Source organism: Musca domestica, unplaced genomic scaffold, assembly GCF_030504385.1.
Source record: "Musca domestica strain aabys unplaced genomic scaffold, Musca_domestica.polishedcontigs.V.1.1 36, whole genome shotgun sequence".
NCBI lineage: Eukaryota > Metazoa > Arthropoda > Insecta > Diptera > Muscidae > Musca > Musca domestica.
In genome coordinates this window covers 3000789-3023912 of record NW_026712318.1, presented here as the reverse complement: position 1 = coordinate 3023912, position 23124 = coordinate 3000789, and the positions used below count along the sequence as shown (strand labels likewise).

The 23124-nt window shown below is 36.3% G+C and overlaps 1 protein-coding gene across 1 annotated transcript in view; it reads left to right on the top strand.

Moving 5' to 3' along the window:
* The first annotated feature begins 1072 nt into the window (after positions 1-1072).
* LOC101890782 (uncharacterized) overlaps positions 1073-23124 on the top strand; it is a 51828-nt gene continuing 29776 nt past the window's right edge. Inside the window, exon 1 of the mRNA XM_059126050.1 lies at positions 1073-1945. The gene's annotated coding sequence lies outside the window, so the exon portion shown is untranslated. The remainder of the gene's footprint in view (positions 1946-23124) is intronic.

Genomic DNA, 23124 nt, shown 5'->3' with positions numbered 1-23124 from the left:
ATCTCCCGATATTCGGTACTTTGTTCATTGTAGCGACATTATTCACCTGAATTGTTTCAAATTTGTTATTTGAAGTTCGTAACACATACTACAGCCTATGACAGAAAATTGTCTGTGCAGGTTCACGTCTTCGTATAGCCCCCATATAACGGTACCTCCCGATATTGGGTATTTTGATGATTTTAGAGACATTATTTACCGGAACTATTTCAAATTTAGTATTTGAAGTTCGTAATGAATACTACAGCCTATGACAGAAAATCGTCTGTGCAGGTTCACGCCTTCGTATAGCCCCCATATAACGCTACCCTCCGATATTCGGTATTTTGATGAGTTTAGCGACATTATTTACCGGAATTGTTTCAATTTTGATATTTGAAGTTTGTAATGGATACTACATCCTAGGACAGAAAATGAGCCATGTAGGTCTACGTCTTCGTATAGCCCCCACATAACGTACCTCCCGATATTGGGTATTTTGATGATTATAGAGACATTATTTACCTGAACTATTTCAAATTTAGTATTTGAAGTTCGTAATGAATACTACAGCCTATGACAGAAAATTGTATGTGCAGGTCCACGCTTTATAATCCCCATGGTACCTCTCTATATTCCGTATTTTGATGATTTTAGCTACTTTAATAACTACTTTATTAGCTAAATTTGTACCAAATGGTGGAGTGTATTCAAAGTTCGGTCCGGCCGAACTTACAGCTTTTTTACTTGTTGTTTATTATTAGAAAAGGAAATAAATTGATTCTTCATAAAATATTAAAAAAAAATTCCTATGACTGCCCTCAATTCGTAACGTGTCAAAACGTACCCCTAAACTACAAAGTTCCATCCCTGTTACAAGCGGTTTACCACCCACCCACACCACTCAAGCATAAACATAACACACGTAAACAGAAATGACAACAACAACAACTCACCCACAACCACAAGTCCAGTAACAGCGCCGGAGAGCGCACAAGGAAGGAGTTTGTGCAGTTGGGAAAATTTGCTCTCGCATCCTTGTTAACAGCGTTGCCTGTTGTTGGCCGCTTGAAAACGACTCAAGATGGAAAATTCAAATCAGTCTACAGAAAACGCGTACGTGAACAAGAAGTAGCCGGTCGTGGCTACACTTTCGGCGTGTAATATTTTGTCGGTATGATAAATAAGTGATACACCCTGTAAAAGTTCAGTAAGTTGAGCCTCAAGCCAAATAGGATAGCTGGAGACAAAAAAGAAGAGGAAGAAAAAATAAAAAAAAGAAATTGTTTTGTTGTTTTAATCAAGGCGCAAAAACGCAAACTCACACAAACACACACACAAAGTTACTCAGAGAAGAATAACAAAAAGCCATAAAAACAAAAAAAATAAACATCAAAGAAATACTGCCAAAAACAACAACAAGAAGAAGAACAACAACAACAAACGGCCATTTGTTGAGAGCTCATACTCCCCCCACACATACAGCTCCGAATGTTTCAGAAACAATAACAAATAATTAATTAATTTTCAATTAAATTTCAAAAAAAAAACGGAAAATTAAAACAGCAAAGTGTCTCAAGGATCTACAGTTCTCAAGGATCTACTGTATTTGTATGAGAACCAAAAATTTGAAAACCAAACCCAAAAAGCAATGTGAATGACTTTAAATTCGGGTGAATTAAAAAATGGTTGGATTAACGGATCTGTGGATACGGATGGATACACCTAACGGAGATTAGCAATAATTTATAAAAGAAGCAAAAAAAAAAAATAAAAACTAAAGAAAAAAGATTTAATAAATTTCCATTGAAAAGGAAAACAAAGAAAATTCTCACAAAAAAATAAAACTAATTAACGTCAAACGCATCTGGGCGACATGGCCCATCTTATGATGATGTTGCCACTTGCCAAGCTTTTTGATATACATTTACAGTTAAGTTATGAAAGGACTATGCCTAGAGACATTGTGAGTCCCCAACCCCCTCTAAAAGTCATATCAAATATTACTACTACCGTTATTACCATACCATATTTGTATGCCTTACATACCTACATATGTATATATGACATATTGATAACCAATATAAGCTTTTAGAGTTGATGCCTTATATTAATATACTATACTATACTCCCCTCCATCATATCCACATCCGTATCCTTCCAAAATTTATGGAACCCTTATTTAAAAGAAATGCCACAAATTGGAAAAATATGCTTGCTCAAAATTTGCCACATGAAATTGGAAAAAATCAGAAAATATATATACCCTCTTGATCCCCGTCCACAACCATTACTGCAATGCTGTACATATGTATATATTCATATAAATATCATATATATTTGTATATAGTATACAAATGAAATAGTCAAAATATTACATACATTACATTTATGCATTTAAACAAATATATAGAAATATAACAAGTAAAAAGGCAGCAAAGTTCCCCCCTCCGTTTGGAAGGAACTTGAAAACATTCAAAAAAAAAAAAAAAAAAAAAAAAAATGCCATCGAAAAATACCGCTTAAATAAAAACCTTTATGCCGGTGCTATACGAAGACGTGGTGCTGCATAAGTAATATTCTCTCATAGGCTGTAGTACCGATTCCGAACTTCAAGTACGAAATTTGAAAAAATTCCGGTTAATAATGTCTCTAATATCATTAAAATACCGAATGAAGGGAGATACCATTGCATGGGAGCTATACTAAGACGTGGACCCGCATAGACAATTTTCCGTCATAGGTTGTAGTACCCATTACGAACTTCAAATATGAAATTTTACCCAATTCCGATGAATAAGGTTGCGAAAATCCTGGAAATAACGAATATCTCGAGATGGCTTTATATGGTTGCTATACTAAAGCGTAGAACTACAGTTTAAGATAAAAACAAGTAAAAAAGCAGTAAGTTCGGCCTGGCCGAACTTTGAATACCCTCCACCATTTGAAACGAATTAGAAAATTTTCAAAAAAAATTAAATCCAATAAAAATTCTTTTAAAATATCTAATATAGGAAGGTGCCGATATATGGGGGGATATACGATATTGTGGACCTATGAAGACAAATCTATGTCTGCGTGTAAAGTACTCACAAGGAACTCCTTGTATGGATTTTCAGATAATTCCATTGGACAAAGTGGCTAAAATCATCAAAATACCGAATATCGGGGGGTACCGTTATATGGGGGCTATACGATATTGTGGACCTATACAGATAATTCTCTGCCGAGGTATAAAGTACCCACAAGGAACTCCTTGTGTGGATTTTTAGACAATTCCGTTGAAAAATGTGGCAAAAATCATCAATATACCGAATATCGGGGGGTACCGTTATATGGGGGATATACGATATCGTGGACCTATATAGACAATTCTTTTTGAGGAGGTAAAATGCCCACAAGGGACTCCTTTTGTGGAATTTCAGACAATTCCATTGAAAAATGTGGCAAAAATCATCAAAATACCGAATACCGTGGGGGTACCGTTATATGGGGGCTGTACGATATTGGGGACCTATATAGATAATTCTCTGCCGAGGTATAAAGTACCCACAAGGTACTCCTTGTGTGAATTTTCAGACAATTCCGTTGAAAAATGTGGGTAAAATCATCAAAATACCGAATATCGGGGCGTACCGTTATATGGGGGAAGTACGATATCGTGGACCTGTATAGAAAATTCTCTCTCAGGGGGTAAATTACTTGCAAGGAACTACTTGTGTGGATTTTAAGACAATTCCATTGAAAAATATGGCTAAAATCATCAAAATGCCGAATACCAGGGAGTACCGTTATATGGGGGCTATACGATATTGTGGATCTATATAGATAATTCTCTGCCGAGGTATAAAGTACCCACAAGGAACTACTTGTGTGGATTTTCAGACAATTCCATTGAAAAATGTGGCTAACATCATCAAAATACCGAATATCGGGGATACCGTTATATGGGGGCTATACGATATCGTGGACCGATATAGCCCATCTTCGAACTTGACCTACCTGTAGACAAAAGAGAGATCTGTGCAAAATTTTAGCTTCCTATCTTAATTCGTTTAGACTGTAGCGTGATTACACGGACGGACGGACAGACGGACAGGGCTAAATCGTCTTAGAATTTTACGCTGATCAAGAATATATATACTTTGTTGGGTCTAAAATGATTATTTCGATGAGGTACAAACGGAATGACGAACTTAATATACCCTCCATACCTTTTTTGGTGGAGGGTATAAAAATTGCAAGATAGTCAAAAGCCATAAGTTTTATATTTTTATACCCTCCACCTTGGAAAGGAGGGTATATTAACTTTGTCATTCCGTTTCTAACATGTTTAAATTTGTCGTAGATCCTATATGTATATATATATATATATATATATATATATATATATATATATATATATATATATATATATATATATATATATATAATATATATATATATATATATATAATATATATATATATATTCATGATCAGCATCCGTCTGTCTGTCTGTCCGTCTGTCTCTTGAAATCACGATGCAGGCCACATTACTTGACGTAGAGCGTCAAAATTTTTCAGAATAATTTGTATTGTGTCTAGGATGGTTGGTATTGAAAATGACATATATCGACTCACTTTTTGGTATAGTCCCCATATAACGGTACCTTCCGATATTCGGTATTTTGAAGATTTATGCCGCATTTTTTCATGGATTTGCCTAAAAATTGGTATTTCTTGGTCATAGTGGGTTCTAGCTCTGATGGCGAAACATTTATAGGTCCACGTTTTAGTATAGCCCCCATATTGCGGTACATCCCGATATTCGGTATTTTGATGATTTTTGCCACATTTTTTCACGGATTTATCTGAGAATTGGTATTTGTAGGTCATAATGGGTCCTAGTTAGTGTGGCGAAACATTGTATGCATAGGTCCACGTTTTGGTATAGCCCCCATATAACGATATCTCCCGATATTCGGTATTCTGATGGTTTTTGTCACAGTTTTTCACGGACTTGTCTAAAAATTGGTATTTGTGGGTCATAATTGGTTCTAATGTTTCCGTTATCCTGAGGTGATAGTATTCGCTTGTAGATAAAAATTCGGGGAGGGTTTTGAGTTCCAGGGTCAAACTTTTTTTTAGGACCCATTATATAGCCTTAACCATACACAAAGAGCCTCAAATATTTTGCTCTATTCTTCGCAAAACTTAAGATAGACATTTTAAATTTGATACAGGCCTATGGGTTACTTGTTCAACAATTTGTACATAATAAAGTTCATGTCGGTCCACGTTTTGGTATAGCCCCCCCCCCCATACAAGGGTATAATCAGATTTGAAGTAATTTTACATTGTGGCCATATTTTTCATACTCGTTTCGGCAAATTTTAATAATTTGAATTCTTAATAAGATGAAACCATCCCTGAAGCAAACTATCAATATAGACCCACGTTGTGGTATAATCCTCATATGAAGGTGTGCCCCTGATTTCAGCTATTTCCGGGGTCCTAGCCATTTCTGAATTGATTTTGCCCTTATTTGGTATCTTGATTTTAAAAGAGGGTAAAAATCTCTTTGCATAAATTGTCAATGTAGGTCAATGTTTTGGAGTGGCGCCCATATAAGGGTACCTCCTAATTTTACCTACTTCGAGGGTCTTGAACGCATTTTCCAATCGACTTGGATTGCGTAAAAACATATTTTCGGATAAAAGCCGTACTTTATGTGAATATATGCAAAATGCTCCTACAAAGCGACACTTTAGAAGAATGCTCTCAAGGACTAAATCTTTCTTCATCAAATTTCACTATAAATCACCAAGGAAAAGAAATAACGGGGGATATTTGGGCCAAATCCATTTCAGGACATTTGAAGTCGATTTAGCACATAGCTTTTGCGCCAACTTTGCACATCCCACTATTTATACCCTACACCACAAGGTGGTCGGGGTATTATGTCTTTGTGCATTTGTTTGTAACAGGCAAAAGGAAACGAGATAGACCCATAGTTCCTTTTGATGATCTGCATAGAATCACATTCTGAGTCGATTTATGCATGTCCGTCCGTCTGTCCATGTATTTTTGTAAACACAGTACAGTTCGCATTTATTGCCCTATCCAGATGAAATTTTGCACAAATCATTTGTTTGGCCCAAGGCCGAACCCAATGGAAATTGGAGATAATCGGTAAAAATTTAGATATAGCTCCCATATATATCTTTGTCCGATTTGCTTTTATTGTGCACCAAATGTCTAATATTTGTCCAAATGGGATGGAATTTGGCACTTACGACCGAATTGAGTCTAGAAGCTAGTATGTCAAATTTGGTGGAGATCGGTTCAGATATAGCTATAGCTCCCATATATACTGTCCATCCGATTTGTTATATTTGTTACCCACAGCTATAATATGCACTCCGTAACAACGATATTCAGGGCAATATATCAAATACAGCTCAGAAATATCTATGCCAAATTTTATTGAGATCGGTTCGGGTTTTGATATAGCTCCCATATATATCTTTATTCGACTTTAAAAAAAGGTAATATAAAAATCCGAATATCTCTAAATTTCGTACATCACAATATTTCTACCATCGCAAGATCTGGTATGAAGATGCTAGATATCGGCCAACTTCTTCTGGCATCTTCCACACAATTTTTGGCCCTCTACTTCTGACACCTCCCCCACAAAGGGTTAAAATATTTATTAGCTATTATTCCCTTAAAATTGGTAACTATTCTAATAATCCGAATGGCCAGGACCCCTGAAATAAATGATAATGGGGTGGGTTATGTTAATATAGTATGATTTTTAGAGCTTTATTAGACCTACCACTGATACAAATATTAGAATTTGCAAAGTTGGAGTAAAATCGTATTATCCTTTCTCTTTCTATGCAGCCTTTTTTTTTTGAAATTTTGAAACTTTGTGGTATATATAAGGTACCAGAAGGGGTGGACCGAACTCAGAACTCGATCTAAGTTTGATAATAATGTTACGATGTACCATGTTTGGACCAAATCGTATACTCGAGCCACTCGACCAAATCGTATACGAGTTATCGTGCGCACCAGCCAGCCAGCCAGACAGACGGACGGACATCGCTAGATCGACTCCAAATGACCTGAAACGGATTTGGTCCAAAGACACCTAGGGCCTAAAACCGTTATTTATCCTAGACATATGACTGAGGCTATAACTATAATACTTATAAAAATGCAGCCGATACTCTTCAAATTTCACACATCACAATATATCTACTAGGTACCATCTGGTACCTCTCCTATGAAGGTTCACAATTTGGAATAATTATAAGTTTTATATCATGCTTAATAATTTACCGATGTTTTTTTTAATTTCGCATAACTTGCTATACTTCCAGTAACACTAGATCCATTGAGAATATGGGACTTATCCGGTACCTCCCCCATGAGGACCATTATTTTTGGTTCGTCACAAAAAAGTGTGCATAGATGGTCATATGCTGACAGTATATATCTGTCGGCAAGTTGATATTTTAACTTGTTTTTATACCCCCCACCATAGTATGGAGGGTATATTCAGTTTGTCATTTCGTTTGTAACACCTCTAAATATACATTTTATACCTCACAAAGTATATATATTCTTGATTAGCATAAAATTCTATGTCGATTTGTCAATGTCCGTCCGTCTGTCCGTCTATGGAAAACACTCTAGCTTCCGAACGAAATGAAGTAGGTTGATAAAATTTTACCCAAATGTGTATTATGTCTGCAGGACTTTTGGTATTGACAATGGGCCATGTAGGTCTACGTTTTCGTATAGCCCCCATATAAGGGTACCTCCCGATATTCGGTATTTTGATGATTTTAGCGACGTTTTTACCGGAATTGTTTCAAAATTGGTATTTAAAGTTCGTAATAGATACTACGGCTAAAGACAGAAAATGGGACATGTAGGTCCACGTCTTCATATATCCCCAATATAACGGTACCTCCCGATATTCGGTATTTTGATAATTTTAGTGACATTATTTACCGGAATTGTTTCAAATTTAGTATTTAATGTTCGAAATGGATACTACAGCCTAAGACAAAAAATTGTCTGTGCAGGTCCACATTTTGGTATGGCCCTATATTGATGATTTTAGCTACATTATTCACCGATTTTTTCAAGTTTCGCATTTGAATATTTTAATGGCTTATGACAAAAATTGCCCTATTTTTTTACAGATTTTTACAGAATTTTTAATGGATTTTATTTTATTTTTTTTTTGTTTGAAAATTGCCAAATTCGTTCTAAATGGTGGAGGGTATTCAAAGTTCGGCCCGGCCGTACTTACATCTTTTTTACTTTTTTTTTTTTTTAATAATACTTTTGAATTATTAATAATTTTATATTGCCCAAAAAGTCACTGTGCCGTTGACTCCAAACATACGCACACATACACATATCTAGCATACACAAGTAACATTATTAACGAAAACGTAATAAAGTTTTCGCTGTTCGTTTTGCGATAATGTCATATTTTGTTGTTGCTGTTGTGGCTGTTGTCGTTATCGTTACTGTCCTGGCCTCGATAATATTTCAAATAATGTGTTGCACACGTTTTCCGATATTTCCTATCATTGCGCGATTGAAAAGGAAGGAAGTTTGAAATCATGGCGGGGGTGGTTTTAAGTGTTGGCCGGGTCCGACCCATGGAGGAGTGGGCAGGAGAGAGCAAGGTTTAACTGGTTGTGCACAAGTTGTTGATGTCCAAAGGAAAGTGCAGATGGACGGAAGGGTGGTTTTGTGTGGGTGGGCATATTTCAATTTCTGTTTGTTTTTGGGGGGTTTTGGTTTCATTGGATGGTCGAGTGTATGGAGGATACTGTTGTTGCTGTTGCTGCTGCTGTTGTTGTTATGAGTTATTTGCCAAAAGATTAAAACAATTTTTAATAATGTTCCATAATGAAAATATAAAATTCTCCCTTTTTGCTTTCCAGGCCCCCACCCCTGCCCAAGTCCTCCCTCAAATAATTGGATGATAAGAAATTTGGGTATGTATGCGAGTCTCTCTCAGTGTGTTAGTGTGTATGTTAGTGATATATGACGAAAGTGGAGATATGAAAATATAGCTTTTTTTCGGCTAAAAAATATTTGTGTTTGTTTTATTCGTCCACATAAAAAAGAAATCAATAAATTCTCAATTGTTTTTGTATTCTCCGTTTCGTTTTTATTGTCTGCTCTTTGGAGCCATATTCCATGTAGATTTTTGTTTGTTTAACGGGGCAATATTGTGGGGGAGTTTTTGCTTTGGAGGGTTTATTTCTGCAAGTGCGAAGATGGAGTTGTTGCATTAATAATTTTTTACAAAAAGTGATAAAATTATTCACGAATGGCAGGTAGGGTGGCGGGCCTGAAAGTACTGTAAAGTTAGATTTTGGTGTAAATTTAGAGGTGGCATAACATTAGAAATATCACAAATTAGAAGGTACCGTTTTTTGGAGTTATACTATACAGGGTGAGATGAAACAAGTAAAAAAAAAAACATTAAGTTCGGCCGGGCCGAACTTTTAATACCCTCCCCCACCTTAGGGTAATGGAAACATTAGAACCAATTATGACCCACAAATACCAATTTTTAGACATATTCGTGGGAAAATGTGGCAAAACTCTTCAAAATTCCGAATATCGGGAGGTACCGCTATTTAGGGCTATACAAGAACGTGGACCTATACATACAATGTTTCTCCAACGGAGCTAGAACCTATTATGACCAACTAATTCCATGTTTTAGACATATCCGTGAAAAAATGTGACAAAAACTATCAGAATACCGAATATCGCGAGATACCGTTATATGGGGGCTATACCAAAGCGTAGGCCTATACATACAATGTTTCGCCACTCGAACTAGGACCCGTTATGACCTACAAATACCAATTCTCAGACAAATCTGCGAAAAAATGTGGCAAATATCATTAAAATACCGAATATCGGGAGGTTCCGCTATATGGGGGCTATACCAAAACGTGGACCGATGTTCCTTATTCTTATTAGCAACCATTCTAGACACAATACAAATTATTCTGCTAAATTTTGATGCTCTGCGTCAAATAATGTGCCCTGTATCGTAATTTCAACAGACAGAGATACGGACGGACAGATGGCCATCGTTAAATCTACTTAGAATTTTATGCTGATTATGAATATATATACATTATGTTGACCCCATAACGACCTTTCCAAGTTGGAGGATATAAAAATCTGCAACAAAGACAAACGCCATAATTTTTAAATTTTTCTTTTTTAAATTTTATTAAATTAAAGCAAAAAATGTCGGAAATAGCATCAAATTTTAGAATAAGTTTAGATTTGTTCGAATTGGTTACCTTTGGCACGAATTATGGCCTTCAAAGGGCCAATGAAACCGATACACGAAGCCCGAATGTTGCTCTGGCTTTTTTTGGCCCATTCCCGGCGAAGCGCATGCTTGAGGTGATCGACTCTTGGGTATTTTTTAGTGCCAACCTTGCTTCCCGAAATACTCCAGACACAATAGTCCAACGGATTCGTATCCGGAAATTTTGGTGGCCATTGTGCGCTGGAAATGAAGCGAGGAACTTTATTTTCTAACCATTCTTGGGTGGCGCGTGCTGAGTGCGATGGTGCTGAGTCCTGTTGGAATGTCCAAGGTCTGCGGCCAAAATGTTTGCGTGCCCAAGGCCTCAATACACCCTCCAGAATATTTTCGCGATAACATTCGGCATTTATTCTGATGCCACAGTCGATTAATACGAGAGGAGAGCAACCATCGGCTGTTATGGCGGCCCACACCATCACCATGGTCGACACTTGAGTCCTAGTGGCCAACCGAAGGTGCACATTTTCAGCTGACCTCTTTAGCAAGTAAACACGATCATTTTGTTTGTTTACAATCTGCTGAACACGCTGTTGGAATGTTTTCTCATCGGAGAAAGCCAAATTTGGCAGTTCACCACTTTCGACCAAGCGAAGCAACTCTTTAGCTCTTTAGAGTCTATTTTCTTTCTGTTGCGGTGTAAGTTCTTGCACTTTTTGGAATTTCCATGGCTTACCCCGAGCTCATTTTTCAATATTTGCCGAATGGAATATTTGCGATATGTTCAGTTCACGTGCCATTTTTCGGCCACTGCGACGCGGGGTTTCGATCAAGTCGCTTCGTTACTTTTCGAACCATTTCTGCTAATGTTGCTGTTTTCTTCCGTCCACTTCCTTGACGACACAAAAGATTTATTCACATTTAAATGCTGGAGTGCTCTAACGATAGCCACTTGTGGCTTTCCAGCCAAATATAAAGAAATCACACCATCACGCTTGGATTCCATCACGAATAACTTTTTTTATGGAAATTCCTCCCCAAAATGCTTTTGTACGCTTGCAAACAATGTAATGAGCTGTAATTGGAATAATTTTAAGAGCTGTCGGACGAGTGGCTTAGAAACGATAGCAATCTGAAGTTGGTTGCAGTTTTTTCACCTCACCCTGTATTTCTGGAAAAAATTGTTGCACGGTGTAATCTTAATCATATGAAGCCACTCGTCCAACAGCTGTTAAAGTTATTCCAGTGATAGCTCATTATATTGTTTACAAGCGTACAAAAGCATTTCGGTGAGAATTTTTCACAAAAAAAAAAGTTATTCGTAATTCGTAATTCGATTTCTTTATATTTGGCTGGAAAACCATAAGTGGCTATCGTTAGAGCGAGCACTCCGGCATTTAAATGTGAATAAATCTTTTGTGTCTCATACCATCGCTCATTGCCATAATACTGGTGGCGTAGCCCGACATCAAGGAAGTGGATGGAAGAAAACAAAGAAAATAGGCCGGTGAAAATTCCAAGTGGATTTTTGGTTGAATTTGGTTTGTAGGTAAAGAACCTCAGAAGAGTTAAGGGTTCTAAGAACACAATTTTTTAATACCTTCTTTAGTTTTGACCATATGAAAAGGGCTCCCAATACTTTGAGATATATGTTGCAACATTTAATATAGAGATTAAAAAATTGTTAAAGAGCTTTGCATTATTTCTTAAGATATCGGTCATATCCACGGACCACTGTTTGATATAGTCCCTATGTAAGGATAAAATCGAATTTCAAGTAGCTTAGAAGCATCCTATCCAAAAATTTCACTAAATTAAATGTGTGATGGATGGACTTTCTGAAAAGAACACGCATTTTAATAATAATAAGTTAAAAAGCAATAAGTTCGGCCAAGCCGAACTTTTTGAATACCCTCCACCATTTGGAACGAATTTGGAAATTTTCAAAAAAAATAAAATCCTTAAAAAAATCTGTTAAAATTAAAAAAAAAAAAATACCGGACATAGTTAGTTTTATTGGGGTCTATTACGAAGGGGACCTACATAGCCATTGTTTGTCATTAGCCTTTACCATATTCAAATTCGAAACTTGAAATAAACGGAGAATAATGTAGCTAAAATCATCAACATATCGTATATAGGTAGGTACCGTTATATCGGAGCTGTGCGAAGACGTGAACCAGCATAAACAATTTTCTGTCACAGGCTGTAGCATTCATTACGAACTTCAAATACGTAATTTGAAACAATTTCGGTGGGTATTGTACCTAAAATTGCCAAAATACCGAATATAGGGAGGTACTGATGTATGGGACATATACGAAGACCTGGACCTGCATAGACAATTTTCTGTCACAGTCTGTAGTTCCCATTACGAACTTCAAATATTAAATTTGAAACAATTCCGGTAAATATTGTCGCTAAAATCCTCAAAATACCGAATATCGGGGGGTACCGTTATATAGGGGCTATACGAAGACGTGGACCTTCACAGACAATTTTCTATCACAGGGTATAGTAGCCATTACGAACTTCAAATACAAAATTTGAAACAATTCCGGTGAATAATGTCGCTAAAATCATCAAAATACCGTATATCGGGAGGTACCGTTATATGGGGGCTATATGAAGACGTGGACCTGCACAGACAATTTTCTTTCTTAGGCTGTAGTATCCATTTCGAACTTCAGGTACGAAATCTGAAACAATTCCGATGAATATTGTCGCTAAAATCATCAAAATATCGAATATCGGGAGGTACCATTATATGGGGGCTATACGAAGACGTGGACCTGCACAGACAATTTTCTGTCATAGGCTGTAGTATACATTACGAATTTCAAATACCAAATTTGAAACAATTCCGTTGAATAATGTCGCTTAAATCACCAAAATACCGAATATCGGGAGGTACAGTTGTGTGAGGGCTATACGAAGACGTGGACCTACATGGCTCATTTCCTGTCTGAGGCTGTAGTATCCATTACGAAATTCAAATACCAAATTTGGAAGAATTCCGGTAAATAATGTAGCTAAAATCGTCCCAATACCGAATGGCGGAGGGTAAAGTAATATGGGGGCTATACGAAGACGTGGACCTAATAGCCCATTTTCAATACCAAAAGTCCTGCAGACATAATATACATTTGAGTAAAATTGTATCAACCTACTTTATTTCGTTCGGAAGTTAGAGTGATTTCCATAGACGGATAGACGGACGGACATTGATAAATCGACATAGAATTTTATGCTAATCAAGAATATATATACTTTGTGAGGTCTAAAATGTATATTTCGAGGTGTTACAAAGGAATGACAAACTTAATATACCCTCCATACTATGGTGGAGGGTATGAAAAACCTTCGTTTCCTTTCTCGGGAAAAAATTCATAATTACCGCACAAGTGTGTGTGACTGATATGAAAACATTTTGTTTTCCAATTTTGGCCTTCTCTGCTGCTGTCATACGACAAACAGCCAGCCAGCCAGCCATCCAGTCAAATTATAACTTCTAAATCCAACATAAAACACACAAACACACACATAATGAGCATTCTTGCAATATTTAATAAGTCAGTGTGTGTGTTGATATTGTGTTTTATATATTGGATTTCGATATGTATAATGTCCGGAACATTTCACCTTCCTGCTCTGGCAGCAACCCTCACCATGATTGGATTTCATTCGCAGTAATTATCATCACTTGGTGAATTTTATCTTTTGAAATTTTCTCTATTCTTTTTATTTTTCGTTCTTGGCGATTTTTTTTTTTTTTTTGATACGAAAAGAAGTATCACAAAATTTTATCCTTCTTTTCTAACAAAATTTTTCCTCTACGGAAAGTTACAGGACCGGTGGTACTCAGCGGTTATTTCGTTTACAACAAAAGTACAATGTAACAAAAACCCCATCCCAAAGGGAAAGAAAAAATATCCTTTTTTGTGCCAATCAAGCAAACCTCCACACATACCACCCCCTCTTCTTATACACCCACACACACACATAATAATAAAGAAAAATATTCTAAAAACCCAACCGAAACGAAGCAAACCAAACTGAACTATAATGAAGCAAGGAAAAAGAACGCAGAAATCTTTGAAAAAACATTGGAAAATATTCAGAAAAGTTGCTGAAAATTCCTTGAATTGTTTGTCTCGTAGATGACGGGGAGGATGGAGATTGTGGGGTGGCAAATAAATAAGAAAAATGAGAAATAAGGAATTTGAGAAAATTACAAAAGCAACAGAGGGACAGAGGAATATTTGCTGGCTTTTGTGTTCTTTATTTGTTCGAACGCCCAACTGCCTGGTTGGTTGGTTGGCATGTGTGTGTGCGTAAATTTCCACCTCCAACTCCTTGGAGTTTTTCTACAAGAATTTTCTTTTTTTTCAACATTTGTTAAATAAGTTTACTTGGCCAAAGTCTGCCTGGACCACCACCCTTCCTGGTTATTTTTGTGAATATTATCCTGAAGCCAACCACTCTTCAATAGGGCATCTTGACACTATCCCATTCCAACTTCGACTGTAGTTGTAGTTCTTTCAATCATTTCCATTGATACACTAATACATATACACATGTAATATTAGAGTGCGTGTGTGTGTATTTGGAATATTTTAGACATCCGATAAATTGCGACTTTGTAAATCACCGAATTATTTTCTTTTCCATTTTATTGGCCCCCAAAGGTGTAGTATTTGAATTTTTCCTCAAAACATTTCGAGACTGTGTGACAATATTAATTGGTTTTCCATAATTACAGGAAAACCTCAGTGGAATATGAGAGTAGAGCTGAAGTTAGAAGATGTGTGTATGGGTATTTTGAAAGTTTACGTAACAAAGCAGCCTATATAGAGGGGCAGACAAGATCCCCGCTATTCGACATTTTTGGAAAATTTTGTATTAGGATTCTTTGGAATCTGTGCATTTAAGGTATACAGGATGCGATAAAAAAAACTGCAACAAAGTTAAATGCCATAATTTTTATTTTTTTTTTTTAAATTTTATTGAATGAAAGCAAAAAATGTCGGAAATTGCACCACATTTTAGAATAAGTTTAGATTTGTTCGAATATGCCACCTTTGGCACGAATTATGGCCTTCGAACGGCCAATGAAACCGCCACACCCTATCCGAATGTGGCTCTGCGGTATTTTGGCCCATTCCCAGCGAAGCATTTACTTGAGGTGATCGACACTTTGGTATTTTTTGGTGCCAACCTTGCTTTCCAAAATACTCCAGACACAATAGTCCAACGGATTGGTATCCGGAGATTTTGGTGGCCATTGGCCGCTGGAAATGAAGCGAGGAACCACATTTTGTAACCATTCTTGGGTGGCGCATGATGAGTGCGATGGTGCTGAGTTCTGTTGGAATGTCCAAGGTCTGCGGCCAAAATGTTTTCGTGCCCAAGGCTTTAATACACCCTGCAGAATATTTTCACGATAATATTCAGCATTTATTCTGATGTCACGGTCGATTAATACGAGCGGAGAGCGACCATCGGCTGTTATGGCGGCCCACACCATCACCATAACCGGCGCTTGAGTTCTGGTGACCAACCAAAGGTACACATTTTCAGCTGACCTCTTTTGTTTACAAACTGCTGGACAACGAATGTTTTCTCATCGGAGGCGGAGAAAACCAAATTCGGCAGTTCATCCCTTTCGGGCAAGCGAAGCAACTCTTTAGCTCTTTTGAGACTAGAAGAAAAAAAAATCGATCCTTAAGTTCTGAGGATTTTTTCTATAGAAAAAAAATTGATCCTTAAGTTCTGAGGGTTTTTTTTTCTATACAAAAAAATCGATTCTTAATTCCTATAATTTTTTTTATAGAAAAAAAAATGGATCATAAAGATCTGAGGATTTTTTTCTATAAAAAATCGATCCTACAGGATTTATATCTGTAGAAAAAAAATCGAACCACAAGTTGTGAGGGTTTTTTTATAGAAAAATATCGATTCTCAAGTTCTGCGGATTTTCTGAGGATTTTTTTCTATAGAAAAAAATCGATTCTCAAGTTCTAAGGATTTTTTTCTATAGAAAAAAAATCGATTCTCAAGTTCTGAGGATTTTTTTCTATAGAAAAAAATCGATTCTCAAGTTCTGAGGGTTTTTTTTTCTATAGACAAAAAAACAATTCTCAAGTTCAGAAGATTTTTTCTATAGCAAAAAATCGATCCTCAAATTCTGAAGATTTTTTTCTGAGGAAAAAAAATTTAACCTCAAGCTCTGAGGGTTTTTTTTTTTAGAAAAAAATCGATCCTTACTTTCTTTTTCTACGAAGTAAATTATTTTCAGTGACAGTTTTCACCGTTTGTACGGCAGGTACCAGAAGGAGTAGACCGATATATCTCATTTTCACACCAGATCTTACGTTACTAGAAATATTGGGATTTGTAAAATTTTAAGATAATCGGACTCTTATTCCAGTGGGCTAATATCGTCCAGGAGTGGGCTAATATCGTCCATTTTCTCGCCAGACAAAAATATTGGGCTTTGCAAACTTTGCACAAAATGGAATCATCCTTTCTCTTTCTATGAGGTAAATTATTTTATTTGAAAATGCTGCCCTTTTGTGGGGCAGGCACCCCAAGGAGTGGTCCGATATTGTCCATCTCCGAACTTGACCAAAGTTGGACAATATCAGATCAACATTTGCCCTCTTACACACTAACACCACTGCAACTCTACTCTCAATGTTTACACACAACCGTCAACAGCGACAAATAAAAATGTCCTGCAATTAAATTCTGATAAAATATCACCTTGTGTTTGATTAAACAAAAACAATAATTCCATTACAAAATTCAGGCGTATGAAAACACTTACACCACTTTCACATACCCACACACGCACACATACAATACAAAATTGTCATTTGAAACGAAAACCCCGAAACTCATTAGAAGGCTCAACCAAACACACTAACACCCCCCTTTGATAATTGGAAATTTTAAAACCCAAAATAAAATCCATCTATGACCGGCTGTTTGTTACCCTTCATCGACATTCCTTCTTTCATTCATTTGCCCATTTCATCCATTCATTTATCATAATTATGCCGTTTCTCTTTTCAAAACTCAAAAAATTCTCTGTTGATTTATGATTGATTTGTCGCTGCTACTTGTGGCGGGACTTCGTGTTGCGTGGGGGGTTTTTGTTTCGTGTATCCTTTTTAAACACACTTTGAGTAGCTGACATTTTGGTGTTACACCTTTCCAACTACAACAACAAAGGAGACAATTAAATTGTGAAACACCCGCCCCCTGTTTTGGAAATTTTGACACTATTTTTAATTGTTTTCGTTTGCATTTAGATGTGAATTATGAAAAACAGGACAAACAACTGTCAATATAAAATTATACATGGCGTAAATATCTGACAGGCGTAAATATCTTTGTATATTAGCCAGGTGGTCTGCAAAGGTTTAATGGTAGCTAATCTCTAAATACGCATATTTTGGTTTTTATTAATTCTAAAATTAATTTTCCACCAGGCAGGACAGAATTTACAGTAGTATATGTAAATGCTGTACAGTTTGGGAATTTATGTAAGAGAATTGTTCGGCTTGAAAAATCAAATTAATATGATTTGGGAGAGTGAAACCCTTTAAATCCTTAAAATGTAAAACTGTATTAAAAATTAAGCGAAACAAATATTGTTTTGATGCTAAATTCTAAATTTCGAATTTCGGATTAAAGACTTTAAAAACGAAGGAGTTCATTGGCCATGGGCTGTACAACAACATTGATTGATTTTCCATAAATGGTGATAAGGGCTATAGGAAAATTTTCAAAAAAAAAAAAAAAAAAAAAAAAAAAAACAGTAAAAAAAAGTCTTAAAGTCGGGCGGGCTGACTTTATGATACCCTACACCACTTTGCTAATTTAGTAGAGCTCCGCATAACAATTAAATGTTTTTATGGGAGAATTCAATCATACACGATCTGATTGCAATTATAATTTAGAGATCAAAAGACTAAAATGCCGAAGCATTTGTATCTTTTAAATTCGGACTTGTATTGCCCATTTGGTGCACAATTAATTGGGAATCGGATAAAGATATATATATATATATATGGGAGCTATATCGAAATCTTAACCCATTTCGAAAAAAAATTGGTAAAAATATTTCTGAGCTGTATTTGATATGTTTCCCCAAAATATCGTTGTTACGGAGTGCATATTACGGCTGTGGGTAACAAATATAACAAATCGGATGAACAGTATATAAGGGAGCTATAGCTATATCTGAACCGATCTTCACCAATTTTATCATACTACCTTCTAGACTCAATTCAGTCGTAAGTACCAAATTTCATCCCATTTGGGCAAATATTAGACGTTTGGTGCACATTTAAAGGTAAATCGGGAGCTATAGCTATATCTGAACCGATTTCGATCAAATTTGGCATACTTATTTTCAGGCCTTATTTGGTTGTATGTGCAAGATTCCATACTATTCGGGCGGATATTACACGTTTGGTGTACAAAAAAAAGCAAATCGGACGAAGATATATGAGGGAGCTATATCTAAATTTTGACCGATTATCTCCAATTTCAATGGGGTCCGTCCTTGGGCCAAACAAATGATTTATGCAAAATTTCATCTGGATAGGGCAATAAAAACGAACTGTACTTTCTTTACAAAAATACATGGACAAACGGACAGACAGACAGACGGACGGACGTACATGCATAAATCGACTCAGAATGTAATTCTATGCAGATCATCAAAAGGAACTATGGGCCTATCTCGTTCCCTTTTGCCTCTTACAAACAAATGCACAAAGAAATAATACCCTGACCACCTTGTAGTGTAGGGTATAAAAACAAGTAAAAAAGCTGTAAGTTCGGTCGGGCAAAACTTTGAATACCCTCCACCCTTTGGAATGAATTTGGCAATTCTCAAAAACAATAAAATCCATTAAAAATTCTGTTAAAATCTTAAAAATACCGAATATAGCTGTTATATTAGGGTCTATACGACGACATGGACCTACATAGGTAACATTTGTTATAAGCCACTACCATATTCAAATGTGAAACTTGAAAAAAAAATCGGTGAATAATGTAGCTAAAATCATCAGAATACCGAATATCGGGAGGTACCATTATATGGGGGCTGTACGAATACGCGGACCTGCACAGACAATTTTCTGTCATAGGCTGTAGTATTCATTACGGACTTCAAATATCAAAGTTGAAACAATTCCTGTTAATAATGTCGCAAAAATCATCAAGATACCGAGGGCTATACGAAGACGTGGACCGTCACAGACAATTTTCTGTCTTAGGCTGTAGCATCTATTACGAACTTCAAATACCAAATTTGAAACAATTCCGGTGAATAATGTCGCTCAAATCACCAAAATACCGAATATCAGGAGGTACGGTTTTGTGAGGGCTATACGAAGACGTGGACCGCCACGGACAATTCTCTGTCATCGGCTGTAGTATCCATTACGAACTTCAAATATCAAATTTGAAACAATTCTGGCGAATAATGTCGCTGAAATCATCAAAATTCCGCATTTCGGGAGATACAGTTATGTGGGGGCTATACGAAGACGTGGACCGGTACAGACAAATTTCTGTCATAGGCTGTAGTATCCATTACAAACTTTAAATACCAAATTTGAAATCATTCCGATGAATAATACCCCTAAAATCATCAATATAACGAAAATCGGGAGGTACCGTTGTGTGAGGGCTATACGAAGACGTGGACCTGCACAGACAAATTTCTGTCATAGGCTGTGGTATCCATTACGGACTTCAAATACCAAAGTTGAAACATTTCCGGTGAATAATGTCGCTAAAATCATCAAAATACCGAGAATTGGGAGGTACTATTATATGGGGGCTATACGAAGACGTGGACCTGCACAGACAAATTTCTGTCATAGGCTGTGGTATCCATTACGGACTTCAAATACCAAAGTTGAAACATTTCCGGTGAATAATGTCGCTAAAATCATCAAAATACCGAGAATAGGGAGGTACTATTATATGGGGGCTATACGAAGACGTGGGCCTGCACAGACAATTTTCTTTCATTGGCTGTAGTACCTATTGCGAACTTTAAATATCAAAGTTTAAACATTTCCGGTGAATAATGTCGCTAAAATCATCAATATACCGAATATCAGGAGGTACCGTTATATGGGGGCTATACGAAGACGTGGACCTGCACGGACAATTTTCTTTCTAAGCCTGTAGTATCCATTACGAACTTTAAATACCAAATTTGAAATCATTCCGGTGAATAATGCCGCTAAAATCATTAAAATATCGAATTTTGGGTGGTACCGTTAAATGGGGGCTATACGAAGACGCGAACCAGCGCAGACAATTTTCTGTCCAAGCCTGTAATATCTATTATGAACTTCAAATGCCAAATTTGAAACAATTCCCGTTGATAATGTCGCTAAAATCATCAAAATACCGCATTTCGGGAGATACCGTTGTGTGAGGGCTTTACGAAGACGTGGACCTACAAGGACCATTTCCAGTACCAAAAGTCCTGCAGCTATAATTTACATTTGAGTAAAATATTATCAACCTTCTTCATTTCGTTCGGAAACTAGAGTGATTTCCTCAGATTGACAGACGGATGGACATCGCTAAATCGCCATAGAATTGTATGCTGATCAAGAATATATATACTTTGTGAGGTCTAAAAAAATGTTTTTGTAGTTGGATGTACACACTCTGTGCTGACATTACACATTACTTGGTAATGAGTCAAGTAACTTGTTAAGAATTGTATTTTTTTTAATTAACCCAATATTTTCCATTCAATGGCTTTAATGGCTGAAATGGCTACCAAATTGGGGGGGTGACTTGTTGATACCGCACTCAATTTTACCATGGTACTTAATTTGTTACCTCCGGATGTGGAGAATATACGAATTTCCCAAAATAGTACTTATTTTTCAGAATCCTTCATATCACCTTTGTCCCACGAACCCCTCAATGAGATTTCAATGCATGGAAATAAAATTCTAAATTTTCAAATCATTTAAATATCAGGGAGAAATCGAGAGAACCACCAGGAATTGTTTGGCAGAGTGAAGTGTGACTTTTGCAGTGAGTCTGCGCCATCAAACTGAGAGACTGAGAGATAGAGAGAGAGAAATAGTCTACATGAGAACCAATGGAAATTTTGAGTAAAAATACTTCAAAGCTGTGTTTGTGTTTATGTTTTCACTTGTGTGTGAGTGTGAAGGATTAGAATTTATGAAAATGTTAAGCGAAATGAGAGTATTTCTCTCTGCGGTTGTTTTAGTTAGGAATGTGGGGGCCACGAATTGTTCTTGTGTTCAATGATTGTTGGTGGGGTATGGAACCGGCAACATGTTTTTTTTTCTTGGTCGTTTTGTTTACTCCCACCTTTTTTGTTGAAAATGTATTTGTTCAAAATTGCAGACATGTGTACTCAGCAGTACTCACACGTCACATATCGGAGCTTGTGGAATATTAACGTCGGAGGGGGGAGATATTCATGTGTGTGTACTTTAGAGTGTTTGAAAACCTATTGGTCAAGCAGCAGAACTAGTCGACGCAGCAGCAGCAACAGCAACAGAACAAAATGGATGGTCAAGGTTTTCTATTGACTTTCACTTTTAACAAATTCTATATTTCACAGAAAATATACAAAACGAACACCCTTACACACATGCACATACATACATGCATACATATGTGTAAATGTTGTATCGCCTTACATATCTACACGTCTCAATTTTCACTTTCACTTTTCTCCATTAAAAAGAGGGGTGGGGGGGGCTAGTTTTAGAACCCTCTCACACATTTATGGAAGAATGCGTGAGATAGTTTTCCCCCAGCTGGGCGGTGTGGGTGTGTGTGTCGGAGTTGGATAGGGAATTTCTTGTGTGTACATTGAACTTGTGCAAATATATGCCTCAATCGTAAATGTGTATTGGTAAGGAGGACTTATTTTGAGCCTGCAATTTGATATGTAAACAAATGTTCGTGTCCGTCAGCAGTTAAAAGATGTGTATAAAACCATTTTTAGTTGGTTCTTCGAAATACACACAAATACCGAACAACAAGGAATATTTTGTTCGATTAAAATAACTACTGCACATACTTTAAGCTTTATTTCCGGTTGGAGGATGGGAGTAGAATTTTAAGAATACATTTTTAATTGACATATTTTTTAGTGAAATATGCTAAACATGTATTTTATATGTCTTCAGTTGAAGGGAAAAATTTCCTTGTCTCTGTTGTAATCACGGTAGCTTAAAAACAAATTGAAATAGGTATCTGAAATATTTTACATCTGTGCCTTTGCTTATTGGTAGTTCAGGGCATGGATTTTTGTTCTATGAAAAAATTAAAAGAAAAATATTTTATTCAAACAATTTTTCATTCGACATTTCTTGTCTTTATAATGGGTTTCATTTCAAAATTTAATAAAAACAGATATATACCCTCAGCCAATGTTCGATTATTTAAATATATTTTGATTTCTGTTATTATTATTCAAATTGTTGACCTTATATGGAAAAGGTTCCGAAGGAATGGGCCAATATTGTCCGTTTCGTATTGGACCTAAATAAATTTGATATAAATATTGTGATGTGCCAGGTTTGGACTATATTGGTTATTTCCTTCACTTTATATGGGATATGTAATAATTTTTCAGAAATTTTTCAGAAAAAATGGGCGTGAGGTACAAGATATAGCCCACCGAAGTATTCAATTTTCATACTACATCTAACACAGATAAAAATATTGGCATAAGCAAAATTAGAAGAAAATTGAATATTCATATCAAATTTATGGGAAATCATAAATTCC